Raw genomic sequence first — 14,299 nt, 5'->3', positions numbered from 1 at the left:
TTAGAAACTCTACCTGACTCCACCAGGTACAGGGAAGGTTTCTCATTGACCAGAGGAGTCCTTCCATCTCTGCCTCTATTGCACAGTGATGGACATTTCTTGGGGCTTCCCAGGAGGAGTCCTTCCATCTCTGCCTCTATTGCACAGTGATGGACATTTCCTGGGGCTTCCCAGGAGGAGTCCTTCCATCTGTCTCTATTGCGCAGTGATGGACATTTCCTGGGGCTTCCCAGGTGGCTCAGCGGCAAAGAATCCACCCGCCAATGCAGGAGACACAGGTTCAATCCCTGTGTTGGGAAGATGCCCTGGAGTAGGAAATGGCAACCCACTCCAGTATTCTTGCCTGGAAGATTCCATAGATAGAAGAGGCTGGCAGGCTGGAGCCCATGGGGTCACAAAGAGTCTGACAGGACTGAGCGACTGAGCATGCACACATGAACATTTCTTATATGCCCGTCTCCCTTGGTGAAATCCTTATGGGCTGGGACTAGGGCTCTTCAGTCTGTGTATCCAGCATCTAGCATGTTGCTTGACTACTAATAATTGCACAATTAAATATCTGTTGAAAGAAGGAATGCGTAGAAACAGGAACATTAAGAAAAAATTCCCTATCATTCCTTTCTGAATTTGCCTTTTAAAAACAAATTTATTATAATGTTTCAGACAGTTGTTTTACATGACTGTTCACGGGTAGTGTCATTTCAGATCCCATGACAATGAAAAGGAAAAAAAGATTAGTATACAGAGAAAGTAAAAAGGGGAAGTTAGAAATCTATATTACATTTGAGAAGAAAATTCCTCAACAACAGTAGCTCTTTGCCATTCATAGAAACATATTATGAACCATCACAGTCAGTTTCACGTTTTCCAGGACAGCATGCAGTTGCTGTCCAGGAAAAGGGAGGTAAAATGAATGTGAATCCATCAAATCCATGACTGTTATAACAGCAGTAATAATAAATGATAATATTAACACTTGCAGAACCACATGCTCTGCTAGACTCTCTTAATGCATCCCCATTTAACTATCACAACAGTCATAATAGATCAGAATTACTATTTGCATTTTACAGTTAAAGAAACTGAGGTTCAAAGAGATCAAGTGATTTGCCCAAGGACACAAAATCTATAAGAAGCTGGGGTGCCCAGGATGGGGGCTTTTCAGTGCTAAACTGGGGAGGTCCCAGGCAAACCAGGATGAGTGGATCAGCCTGTAAGTGACAGACATAGGGTTGAAAGCCACTCTCTGATGCCAGAACTTGAGCTACCAAACACATTCAACACTTGCTTGGTAAAGAGTTCAGATACCTTGTTTACATGCCGAGAAGCCATTTTTGCAGCAGTGAGTTCAAGAGAGTTATCAGGCATCACGGATGTGCGAGTTTACGTTCCCAGACTGGAGGCTGTCTGAGGGCAGGGGCTCTATTTTCTTTCTCTTCCTTCATCCCAAGGTCCCAAGAGGAGACCTGCACACAGCACGTGTTCAGGAAAAGCTTGTTCCATGTGCAGCTCTTTTCCCACCACTGAAAGACAAAACATCCCAACTTGATTTGATCCTTGGCTCCTCAAATGCCATCCCCAACTCCAGTCATCCCTTGCTCTTATTTCCTTTTTCTGTCAGTGCAGACTCTCAAATGGCTGCCTGTTTCCTCATTAAGGTCCTGAGCTCCAGGAGAGAACATGTGCCCCGAACATGAGTTTTCACTTGCTTTCCCTTTCTAACATCACCCTATGACTCTCTCTGAAATCCTACAACTTCCCTGTTTGCGTTCCTGGAATGTTTCTACTGGAGAATTATGTCCACCTAGAAAAGTGTGCCCTCCCTGGAGACCAGAAGCCACAACTACCCATTGCAATGTCTCTACTTTCCCCCTAATTTATGGCTTTGTAAAGGGTTGGCCAATGTGGCAGATGAAGTGAACGTGTTAGTCACTCAGTCATGTCTGACTCTTTTCAACTCCATGGACTGTAGCCCACTGGGCTCCTCTGTCCATGGGATTCTCTAGGCAAGAATCCTGGAGTGGGTTGCCATTCCATTCTCCAGGAGATCTACTGGACCAGGGATTGAACCCGGGTCTCCTGCGTTGCAGGCAGATTCTTTACCATCTGAGCCACCAGGGAGGCCCCAAATGGCAGATATTGTCACCCCATATCCATGTCCCCTTCTCCCATATGAATGAGTGTTTAAGAGGGTGGCTTGCATGGCTGCCCTGAACCAGGATGACACCTCCCAGCCTCCGTTGCACAGCCATGTGGCCAAGTCCTGACCAATGGGACAGCAGCAGCAATGTTGTGTGATAACTTCCAGGATCTTTGCTAAGGAGGAGAGCCAGTGTGCATACTTCATCCCTTCTTCTCCATCATTTTCTCTGTCCTGGAACATAAATGCCACCTTGGACTATCAGGGCAAGGGCCACACTGCAAGGATGGCAAGGTGGAGATCTAGAAGGTTCTTGGGTCTCTGACACAGTGGGGTGCTATATTGGCATGGCCTACTTTCATATAAAAAATAAATAAGCTTCTATCTTGTGTAAGTCACTGTTATGCTTTACTTTTTTTTTTTTTTCAGTTGCAGTTTTAATCCTAAATAAGATAGTTGCCATGAATGAGGTTGTTGCTTGAGATGAAGTATGTATTAACGCTCAATGACACAGACGAAGCACAGAGACACCGCTCAGCTTTGGTGCTCACTCTACGGAGACAGAAGACAAAAGACCTCACGCAGCCATGGCATTGTCTGCTTCTCATCTTGCTTTGACATTGTTTTCTCTTCTCTCTACCCCTGGCTGTCCTGGAGTCCCTGTTGCTCCATATTGGAGTGGTCATGGCCAGGCTTTGATTCCAAATGCAGAGGACGTCTTCATTGGTGATCATATACGGTTTACACTTGAGGTGGAAATTCTCCACCAGCTTGGCACCTCTCACTCTGCCTGTCCTCATCCCTCCCGTCAGCATGCTGGCCATCAGATGCTGGGGCAAGTTCCACTGAGCATCCAAGGCATGACTTCTTTCTCTGAGCACCAATCTGCTTTGCCATTCTCACCATTCCCACTCTATCACGGCTCTGAGCTACATCACAGCAGAAGAAAAGATTTTGGAAACCCCTGATTTCTAATGTTTTAAACGAAGCAACTTCCAGAGTAAATAATGACATGAAAAGGTCTCCCTAAGGTGTTTCAATAAAAAAAAAGAAGAAAAAGCACATTCCCCATCACCCAAATCAGGATGGACTGGAAGCTTCCATGCCAAGTTCACGTGTAAGCTCCAGAGGATGCCTGGCCTAGAGCAGCACAGGGAACTCAGCGAAGTGAGCTGATCTGAGTCATGGCTTGGATCCCAAGTGTTGTATCTTCTCTCATTTCATCTCTCTTGAGCACATGCTGTCCCTTACCCTTTATAATATAAAGCTTATATTAGCTTTAACCAGTAGTTTGTTATGTAAAATGTTCCACATGACAGCTCAGCTTTGCCCTAATTCTCCCATTTCCTGTAACCTCTTAAAGATCTTTCTTAATGTCCTTGCTCTGTAATCCATTAATTTCTATTTTATGAGTAGAGACTTCCCTTGATATTTCTTTGCTACTAACCTTTTTTTTTTCCCTCTTTTTTCTCTGTCTTGTTTCCCTCCTCTTGATATCCTCTCTGGTCAAGCTCTTCTCCACATTTGACACAAACCTTTCCTGTTTTAAGTTGTCTGTTGCCCAATATTTCATCCTCTGCTCAGAGGAAAGACAAATGGCCAAGATGGCCTTTTCAGAAACAAAAGCAAGAAATGTTTTCTCTGTGTATTATAGTTCAGGGCATGACCTAGTTCAAAATGCCCACTCCACCTTCTTGTATCTTTTTTCCTATGAATTCCATTATCTTCTTTGTTCCTCTCTGCAGCACTGATAACGCTTACCTAACATTACAAGCACTCATTTCCACTCCCCTCCTAAGCTCTGAGCACTCAGAAACTAGGGATCATGTTTTTCACCCTTACCCATGGGGCCAAACACTTCTTGGCACATAGTAGATGCCACATAAATGATTGGATCTTGTAAACCACTCAGCTGTCCTTGTTTGTTTATTTTTGGCCTCACCATGCAGAATGTGAGATCTTAATTCCCTGACCAGGGATCGAACCCTCACTCCCTGAATTGGAAGGATGGATTCTTGACCATTGAACTGCCAGAAAAGTCCCAACTTTCCTTGTTTTAAATGAATAATTTTATGATTATGAAATAACAAGTTGATAAGCCAGATCTCATCAAAATTAAAAATGTCTGCTTTTCAAAAAGCACTGTCAATAGAATGAAAAGTAAGCCACAGACTGAGAGTATGTAAAGCTTGTGTAGCTGGATATTTAAAGAATTTCAGAAATCAGTAATAAGAAAACAACTCAATAAAAAGTGGGCAAAATATCTGAATAGATGCTTTATGAAAGGAGATATATGGATGGAAAATAAGCACATGGCAAGGTGCTCATCTTTGTAAGCCTTGTTGTTGTTTAATCACTAAATTGTGTCTGACTCTCTGTGATCCCATGGACTGTAGGCTGCCAGTCTCCTCTGTACATGGGATTTACCAGAAAAGAAGACTGGAATGGGTTGCCATTTCCTTCTCCAGGGGATCTTCCTGACTCAGGGATTGAACCCCGGCAGGCAGAGTCTTTACCACTGAGCCGCCAGGGAAGCCTTCAGTTCAGTTCAGTTCAGTCGCTCAGCCGTGTCCGACAGTTTGCAACCCCATGAATCACAGCACACCAGGCCTCCCTGTCCATCACCATCTCCTGGAGTTCACTCAGACTAATGTCCATTAGGTCGGTGATGCCATCTAAGCATCTCATCTTCTGTCGTCCCCTTCTCCTCCTGCCCCTAATCCTTCCCAGCATCAGAGTCTTTTCCAATGAGTCAACTCTTTGCATGAGGTGGCCAAAGTAGTGGAGTTTCAGCTTTAGCATCAGTCCTTCCAAAGAAATCCCAGGGCTGATCTCCTTCAGAATGGACTGCTTGGATCTCCTTGCAGTCCAAGGGACTCTCAAGAGTCTTCTCCAATACCACAGTTCAAAAGCATCAATTTTTCGGCGCTCAGCTTTTTTCACAGTCCAACTCTCACATCCATACATGACCACAGGAAAAACCATAGCCTTGACTAGACGGACCTTTGTTGGCAAAGTAATGTCTCTGCTTTTCAATATGCTATCTAGGTTGGTCATAACTTTTCTTCCAAGGAGTAAGTGTCTTTTAATTTCATGGCTGAAGTCACCATCTTCAGTGATTGGGAGCCCCCCAAAATAAAGTCTGACACTGTTTCCACTGTTTCCCCATCTATTTCAAGGAGTGCATTTTCCTTTCCTTTTTCCCCAGTCCTTCTATTGCTAAAACGACCTCCCTGACAGCAGGCCCAGCTCTCAGGGAATGGGTGTGAAAAAAGGTAATAAGAGTGTCCAAGGGGATAACCGTGAGGGGGCCAGACCCAGCGCAGCTAAGGCCTGAGCCCAACAGGAGGCATCCTCCTTCCCCCATCACCTGTTTGGTTTTATTTTCCTCTGGCTCTTTGAATGACTTGCAAATGTATAGACATTTTCCTCACTCTCTTGTAGCTTCCTCTTTCCTGCAGACTTCTACATGGCCTCTGTGCTGATGCTGCCTGTCTCAGAATGATGCTCCCAGGAGCTACGTGTCATGCCCATGGCAGTGTGGATCTGTGCAGGCAAGCACTTAGCTGGGTCCCAGAGACATACGGTCAATCAGAGCCAATCAGACTGGCATGGGGAGGAGGCATAGGAGGGACCACATGAGCCAAGGCCTTTTTCTGTCCCTCCACATGCTTATCTGATCATCCTCTCTCATCCCTATTTTTCTGGAGTATGTGGAAAGTTAATGACATATGGCAATAGTTTCCAACCAGGAGGGGTATTTGGGATAAACGTCTGGAGATGTTTTGGGCTGTCATGATTTGGAGTTAACTACGGGGATCTAGTGGGTAGAGGCCAGAGATGATGCTAAACATCATACCATGCACAGAGCAGTGCCCACAACAAGAAATTCTCCAGCCCTGAATGGCAGCAGTACTAAGGCTGAGAAACCCTGACATACAATGAGGCTCCATTTACCAGAAGGTGAGAAACAGCTGTGATAAAGCCCATTTGTGTGACCTCAGAGAAGAGAAGAGATGCTTCTTCCTTCAGGGAGCCTCAGACACATAATTATTGTGAAATAACAAAAGATAAGAGCCCTGAGGATTTAGCTGAAGTGACAGCTGAGAGCAAAAAAAAAAAAAAAAAAGGCTGTTTGTAAACAGGACTGAGAAGGAATTAATTGTGGCCAGTGTCTAAGAATAGAATATCTTCTAGAAATAACTAATATGTGTACAGTACTTACTAGTTTTTATGAAGTGCTTAAAATCTTATCAGAAACACTTTTAAACCAAAATAGCAACACCAATAAGACCCACAGGCTCTGGCAGGTAAAAGTTTAGTTAAATTTAGCTGGAACATAACTCAGACAAAGGAGTTGGTGCCATATATATTTTGGAGGTTTCTGAATCTTTACGTGATAGAAATGACTATATAAAAATTGTGTTTACCTGAAGATCTTTTATTCGTTTATTGCTTTTTTAGCATATAATCTTTGGTACAAGATTTTCATTGGCACCAGATCTTAATGGCAATATTATATAGTCTGTGCCAGTAAAAGGAAGGCAAACAACATGTAATTCCAATATCTAGTATGCTGTTAACCCTTTAGTTCAGTTCATTTCAGTCACTAAATCGTGTCCAACTCTTGGCGACCCCATGGACTGCAGCATACCAGGCTTCCCTGTCCATCATCAACTCCCGGAGCTTGCTCAAACTCATGTCCATCAAATCGGTGATGCCATCCAACCATCTCATCCTCTGTCATCCCCTTCTCCTCCTGCCTTCAATCTTTCGCAGCATCAGGGTCTTTTCCAGTGAGTCAGTTCTTCACATCAGATGGCCAAAGTAACTGGAGCTTCAGCTTCAGGATCAGTCCTTCCAATGAATATTCAGGACTGATTTCCTTAGGAGGGACTAGTTGGATCTCCTTGCAGTGCAAGGGACTCTCAAGAGTCTTTTCCAACACCACAGTTCAAAAGCATCAATTCTTCAGCACTCAGCTTTCTTTCTGGTTCAACTCTCACATCCATACAGGACTACTGAAAAAACTATAGCTTTGATATTACAGACCTTTGTTGGCAAAGTAATGTCTCTGCTTTTCAATATGCTGTCTAGGTTTGTCATAGCTTTTCTTCCAAGGAGCAAGCATCTTTTAATTTCATGGCTGCAGTCACTCTCTTCCGTGATTTTGGAGCCCAATAACACAGTCTCTCACTCTTTCCATTGCCCCATCTAGTTGCCATGAAGTGATGGGACCAGATGCCATGATCTTAGTTTTTTGAATGTTGAGTTTTAAGCCAGCTTTTTCACTCTTGTCTTTCACTTTAATCAAGAGGCCCTTTAGTTCATCTTCGGTTTCACCGTAAGGGTGGTATCATTTGCATATCTGGACCTTACCGAATACAATCTCTATCTTTACTATAAATCATTATTACATTATACAAACTACATTATAACTTTTGAAAAATGTGTATATTATGAACATCTTCCCAACGAAGTATTCATATACAGGACATCAGTTTTGATGGCTGGATGGCTGTGCTACATTTTGTAACCATTTTCATTTTTCAGTCCTGCTGTGAGTCAGGCATTGTTTTTAGTTCATATAAATGTGAGAAACCCCCTGAGGTTTGAGGAACAATTTTTTTTTCCTTTAAAAAAAAAATCCCAGCCAAGTAGGACTGCATCCCAAGTCCCTCTTGCATTCTATGTGCCCTGTCCTTGGATAGGAGGCTAGCTGGATGGGATGGTTAGTTTTATGTGTCAACTTGGCTGGGCCAGGGTACCCAGTTATGTGGCCAAACATTATTCTGGATGTTTCGGTTGAGGGTGTTTTTGGGTGAGATGTACATTGAAAAAGGCAGACATTGAGTACAGTAGATTCCCCTCATCATGTGGATGGGCCTTGTCCAATCAGGGGAAGGCCTCAATAGAACTAAAAATCCGTCTCCTCTATGTAAGAAGGAATTCTCCGGTGGGCTGCCTTTGGACTTCATCTGCAATACTAGCTCTTCCTAGTTCTTCAAAAGACTGCCTTTGGATCCAAACTACAACTCTCTCCTATGTCGGCAAGCCTCCCCCATCAGATTTTGGACTTGCCAATTCCCTACAATCATATGGGCCAACTCCTTATAATAAATCTATCTTTATTAACATCTATCTACATATCTATCTATCTACTTATCTTCTATCTAAGTTTCCCTGGTGGCTCAGTGATAAAAACTCTGCCTGCTAATATAAGAGACCAAGGTCCAATCTCTGGGTTGGGAAGATCCTCTAGAGGAGGAAATGTTAACCCACTCCAGCACTCTTGCCTAGAAAATCCCATGGACAGAGAGTTCTGGAGGGCTACAGTCCATGGAGTCACAAAAGAGTCACACATAACTTAGCAACTAAACAAAAATCTTTATCTATCTACTTGTCTATCTAATCTTCTCTCTATCTATATCTGTTTTTATATACATCTGTCTCCTATTGGTTCTGTTTCTCTGGAGAACCCTGACTATGACACTTGGCAAAGGCCCTTCCTGTGGATCTTGGCTCACTCAATTGTATCTATCTACAGGATGAATCACAGCTAACCCTTAGAAGGAGCAGATATCAAGACTGATTCCTCCCAGCCCAAGGATGGCCCTTCTTTGTCAACAGCAGTGATGGAACACTGGTATCAATGCACCAGCATTGAGGGTCACAGTGAGGGTCTACACCCACCCCCATGTCAGTAATCTCACTGGATTTACACATTTATGCCTCTTACAGCACCCAGATCATCCCATGTTCCAGGAGAGTGGACAGGTCTAAGAGAACAGATGTTATAAGAGATAGCGTAAGCATCAATCTAGCTGGTCCACTTCTTTGTCTAAGGCTCTAGCTGCCACACCATTCTTGGTTATTGGACCAAGTCTCTTGGACACCAGAGGTTATTTCCTCTTGAAACATCTGTAGAAGGGAACCCAGGGTGTGACAGGCCAGAAAGCTGGCTGTACAAGGACTGTGCAGACAGTACAGAGGGGGACTGGGGCCATTTGCCTTGAAGAAGAGAGTACAGGAGGGCTGTGGTTTGTGTCTTCACCGATGAGCTCGTTATGGAAGCAGGACTTGATTTATGTGATTGTAGGAGCCAGAGTGGGGATCAGTGGGTGGAGGCCGCAGGGAGGCAATATCAAATCGTTGTAAGCTGTTTGGGGCAGGTAATGAACTTCCTTTGATTGGAGGACTGTAAGAGAGATAGGCTGTAGACAAAATATTCAGCCTATATTGCATGGAATGATCTTTCACATCCTTTCCAGCCCTGAATTTTGTAACATCTAACAAGACTCAGCCCAGGCATGAAAAGAGGCCACTGCCCCAGTATCACCCCCTAAGCTGGATAGTGGATAACAAAACAGCCACCACAAAAGAGGCATGAAGTCAAGATGTGTTTCTAGGGCAGGCAGGCCTGCTTCAGCCAGGGCAGTCACTCAGGTTCCTTGCTTTACCAGACCCCTGGAACAGGGCCTTGGACGCGCCCAGGACACTGAAAATCATTTTCTGTAAACAAGGCTGTGCTCCAATTGTGGTCCCAATGGTCTGTGCTCTGCAACGCACCAACCTCCAGGCGCCCAGGGTCTGCACGTGCTCACAGTGCTGCCAGACTCCAGCCAAGTGCCCGAGTACTTGATGATGAAGTCGTGGGTGTCAGAGATTGCACTGAAAAATCTTTGTGAAATTGGTTCCAGCTCATCTCAGCCTACCTCCCTGGCCCCAGCGGGTCCTAAGAGGGTGCTTATCCACCAGTCCAGGGGTGGAGAGACTCTGAGATGAACTGGGTGTTACTGACCTGAGAGAGCCTGGTCTGCCTCCCATTTCTCAGGAACGAGGGGCTCCTAAGAATGGGGGGCTCAGTTTTCACTGCCCGCTGCAGGCCCAGCTTACAAGACTTCCCTGCTTCTGGAAACTCAGGCAGCAAGCACAGTAAAAAGAGCATTGATACCTTTCTTTCAAATGCCTTGAAACACTTGAAAATCCACGGTTTCAGGAGGGCAGGGGCCTGGTGTGGCCCTGTACATGTGAAAATGGCTTGGGCTTGTCCGTGGCTGGGTGGGGCTGGGGCCACATCCGTGTCTGTGGCTGCCACTTCTCTCACTTCAGGAACATCAGCAATGTCAGGAGGAGGGCGGTGATGGCCCTGGGCTTCTCTTCTTTGATCAGAGCTGCCAGTGTGTGTGTTGCTCTGAGTACATGGAGCAAGGGAGGAAGACAGAGCTGCCCCAGGTCAGTGAAGCTGCAGGAATGACAGAAGGCTGGCTGGAATGTTGAACGGGGGCAAGAAGCAGCCGGAGGCAGTGGGGCTAGGAAGTTAAACAAGAAGAAGCAGACTGAGGAGGACGTGAGAGTACAGTTCACACCTCTGAGCAGCTGTTGGGAAGAAAGAAGATGGATCTATCCTGTGTGGTCCTGAGCGTCAACAGGTGGAAGTTAAAAGAGGGACTCTGACTCATGATAGAGACATTCAGCATATTTCTAAGTGTGACACGGGCTGCCACAGGATAGACCGAGTCCCCCGTCCTCACTAGTGTGTAAAATGCAAGAGATGAGAGGTCACATGTTGGATTGGGGATGGTGGGTGAAGTATTGGCAAGATCACCACCAACCCATCCAGAGATGAGGTCTGTTTCTTTCTGAGAGTCTGCTTCAGTTAACTGTGGCCACAATAAATGCAGAGTAACACACAGTCAGAGGGTCTCAGCAGCTGATAACAAAATTCTGATTCAGCTCCTGTGTCTGCAGAGTAGCTGGAAGCAGGTGATCCAGGAGGGGTTGGTTGGGAGGAGCTTATTGTCACTGGATCCTCATCATCTCCTGGGGCCAGTGGGCCACTTGGGCTTATTTGTCTCACTGAGATGGCAGAGGGACCAAAATGCAAGCAGAAGAATGCAAGGCCTCTGGAAGCCCAGGTCCAGCTGCCATCACTCTGCCGCCCAAAGCAAGTCAATGAAGATGATGAGTATGAGTATATCCTGTCTGTGGAAACAGGGAGCAGAGAAGAATTGGGGCCCATAGTGCAGCCTACTGCAGAGGGCATTGTGTTGGTTTGGGTGGAGACAAAGTAGGTGTGCAGATATTAAGTAAATCAGTGAGAGGCTTCCTAGCTTGAAGAGTTGTTCCAAAAGCAGATTCACAAGGAAATCGGTGCTCTAGGCAGAATGCAAAACTTCTTGGTCATGCCAAGCCTTGTGGGCAGAGAGTCAGGCCTTTGGCTTTGATGCTGCACTTAAAAATCTATGACCTGCAATGGAAGGAGACCCAGGAATCATCTAGCCCAAACATCTTACTTCTCAGACCGGAAATCCCAGAGCCAGAAAGGGGAAGTGACTTGCCTAACTCGTCCCACTCAGAGCCAGCTCTGGGTGTAGCTTTCCTCCTCTTCCCCTGCTTTGCCAGGGCTCGGGTGAACTTGCTGTGCTCTGAAGAGGAGCTGCAGGGGCCCAAATGTGAGCACAAATCCAGTGCGGACCCACCACTACAACTGCTCAGAGAATTCAATCAGATGGCAATATTAATCAATAATGTGCCTTAGGCATTCGGAGGCAGGAGGGGAGGCTTGCCAGGGAGACTGAAGTTAGAAAGGCTTTTTCCAGGAGCTGAGATGTGGGCTGGTGGTAGCCAGGAGGGCACGCAGTTTCTTCTGACCTCTTTCAGACTCGCCCAAGTTGGATGCACTGGCCAGAACAACATGGTGCTGGAGAAAAGGAGGCAGATCCTTTCCAGGTGCAAGGACTGCCAGCTGAGTGTTGCTAGGTTGCTTGACAGAGAGACCTGCTGGCAAGGAAGGCCCTCTCCATGGCCCTGCTCACCGCTGCTCCCTCCCTAGAGAAGCTAAACCCCCAGGGGCCACATCTGGAGAAGTGGCTGCTGCAAAACCACTTGCTTGCTCACTTCATGTTTCCCAAGCTTTTCCAGTGATTCCCCAGCACATCTCATGTCCTTAGAATTACACAAGCTGCCATGGGGATAGAGAGGTAGAGATGCCGTGTGACAGAGAGAAAACTGCCAGCAATGAAGTCAAACCAATGCCCACTGGGCTGTGAAGACACAGAAAATGGGCCCATTGATTCCATCTCCCTGTTTCCTAAGTTCTGTCCTAGCAGGGACCCTGTCTTTCTCTAGTACCTAGAAGACTGTCTGGCATCCAGATGGTGCAAAATAAGTGCTGATGGAATGAATGAGTGTCAGATTAGTCTGAGAGGTTATTAAAGTCTTATTGGTGGAGATGAATGGGAACTGGGCCCTGAAGGATGGATTGGATTAGAATCTATGATAGTCAGTTACTCTGAATAGGATTTGCCTCCCCTGCCTACATTGCTTCTGCCAAAATTCCCCTTCAACGACTTACAGAAGGCCTTGTCCTCCATCATGGCATTCTACAGGGTTGTTTCCAGCAAGAAACTCACCTCCAGGCCAAGTAAAGTGCAGCAGAGGGTCTGTGCTCTCGGAATTCACTGGTCTCGTGGTATTCCTCATCTATCTGAAAGCTGCTGCCTTGAAAGAGCTGCAGAATAGTTTGGAAACAATATCTTGCAGGGTGGGGCAGTGCCCTCTGGGTGCTGTCTCTGTTCTAAATCAGCATCCAATAGGCACTGCTGTTTATCTCACTGCTGGGATTCTAGTCCAGCAGTTGAGGCAAGGAATGGGAAGGGGACCACTCACCACCACAGCTAGTGATTTTCTAGCAAAAATTTTGCTTCCTGATGCCGTGGTATTATCTCCATTGACTTAGAGGTCTTATTTCCAAAAGGAAGAATACTTCCATCAAAAGACAAAATAATAGGGCTTCCCTGGTGGTCCAGAGGATAAGAATCTGCCTGTCAATGCAGGGCACGTGGGTTTGATCCCTTGTCTGGGAAGATCCCACATGTCTTGAAGAAACTAACCCCGAGTGCCACAACTAGTGAAGCCTGAGCGCCCTGGAACCTGTGCTTTGCAACCAGAGAAGCCACTGCAATGAGAAGCCCATAGACTGCAATGAAGAGTAGCCTCTACTCGCACTAGAGAAAGCCCATGCCCAGCAACAAAGACTCAGCACAGCCCCAAATAAATAATAATAAATCTTTAAAAATAAAAGAAAGAGACACAGCAATGATTACATTGAACTGGGAGCGAAGATGGCGAGATCCCAGCCATTTTGGGTTCCTCATGCCTCTGAATCAGCGGGCAAAGAAGGAGTGTATACCCATGCGTGCATGCTAAGTTGCTTCAGTAATGTCCGACTCTTTGCAACCCTATGGACTGTAGCCCGCCAGGCTCCTCTGTTCATGGGGATTCTCCAGGCAAGAATACTGGAGTGGGTTGCCATGCCCTCCTCCAGGGGATCTTCCCGACCCAGGGACAGAACCTGTCTTGTGTCTCCTGCATTGGAGGCGGGGTCTTTAGCACTAGAGCCACCTGGGAAGCTCTGGGTAGACCCACATCCGCCACTAATTCTCCGAGTGACCTTTGACTGATGATGTCCCCTCTCTTCATTTCAAAACCTATAAAATGTGGTGGTCACACAAACATCTCTTGGTTTAACTCTGTGTCCAGTTCTAATATCAGAGTCTAGAGTGTATCAAGCATACATGCTAGGTAGTGTAATATTCCCAATCAGAATTCCTTTCCAACAGCAGGTCACAAAGTTTGGTCTCACTTCAAATGCTCAAGGCATTGGTAGGGGCTGCCTAGAGCTTCTTTGAGAAAGAAACTTAGATTGTACCCAAGTTTAGCAAGAAAGCGTTCCATGGTTGACACCATGGAAGTTAGGAAGTGATGACTTAATGATTTGCCACTGCTGAGGTACCTGCTCCAATCCAGGAGAGGTGTATACAGTGGTATGTAACAAAGATGCTTATGGGCTGCCTGTTTGACAGGTAGGCCTGTGGAATCAGAGCAGAAGCTGTTGGATGTTCCTGGCACTGAGAGCTTTCTGCCAGGCTGCACCAGTGTGTCTGCTGCCCAGGAGCAGATCCTCTGATACTTTGAAGCAAAAAGAATGTGCTTCCTTGAGCTTCTTGAAGACATGGAGGAAACAGGCTGTGTACAGGGCTCACATCTGGTCTCCTGTGGCTGCCCACGGAGCCCCCTGCTACCATTGACTGCTGTGCCTTCCTGAGCCCTGTTACCGTGATGTAACATGGGTGCATGGGCTTCCCAGGTGGCACT

At 46.1% G+C, this 14,299-nt stretch overlaps 1 pseudogene; it reads left to right on the top strand.

Annotated features, from left to right (window-relative positions):
• Positions 1–11,004: 11,004 nt before the first annotated feature.
• The window catches only part of LOC133240261 (small ribosomal subunit protein uS2B-like), a 35,087-nt pseudogene continuing 31,792 nt past the window's right edge, over positions 11,005–14,299 (top strand).

Source organism: Bos javanicus, chromosome 28, assembly GCF_032452875.1.
Source record: "Bos javanicus breed banteng chromosome 28, ARS-OSU_banteng_1.0, whole genome shotgun sequence".
Taxonomy (NCBI): domain Eukaryota; kingdom Metazoa; phylum Chordata; class Mammalia; order Artiodactyla; family Bovidae; genus Bos; species Bos javanicus.
Note: the sequence above shows the minus strand (reverse complement) of the source record. Positions and strands in the feature narration are given on the sequence as shown.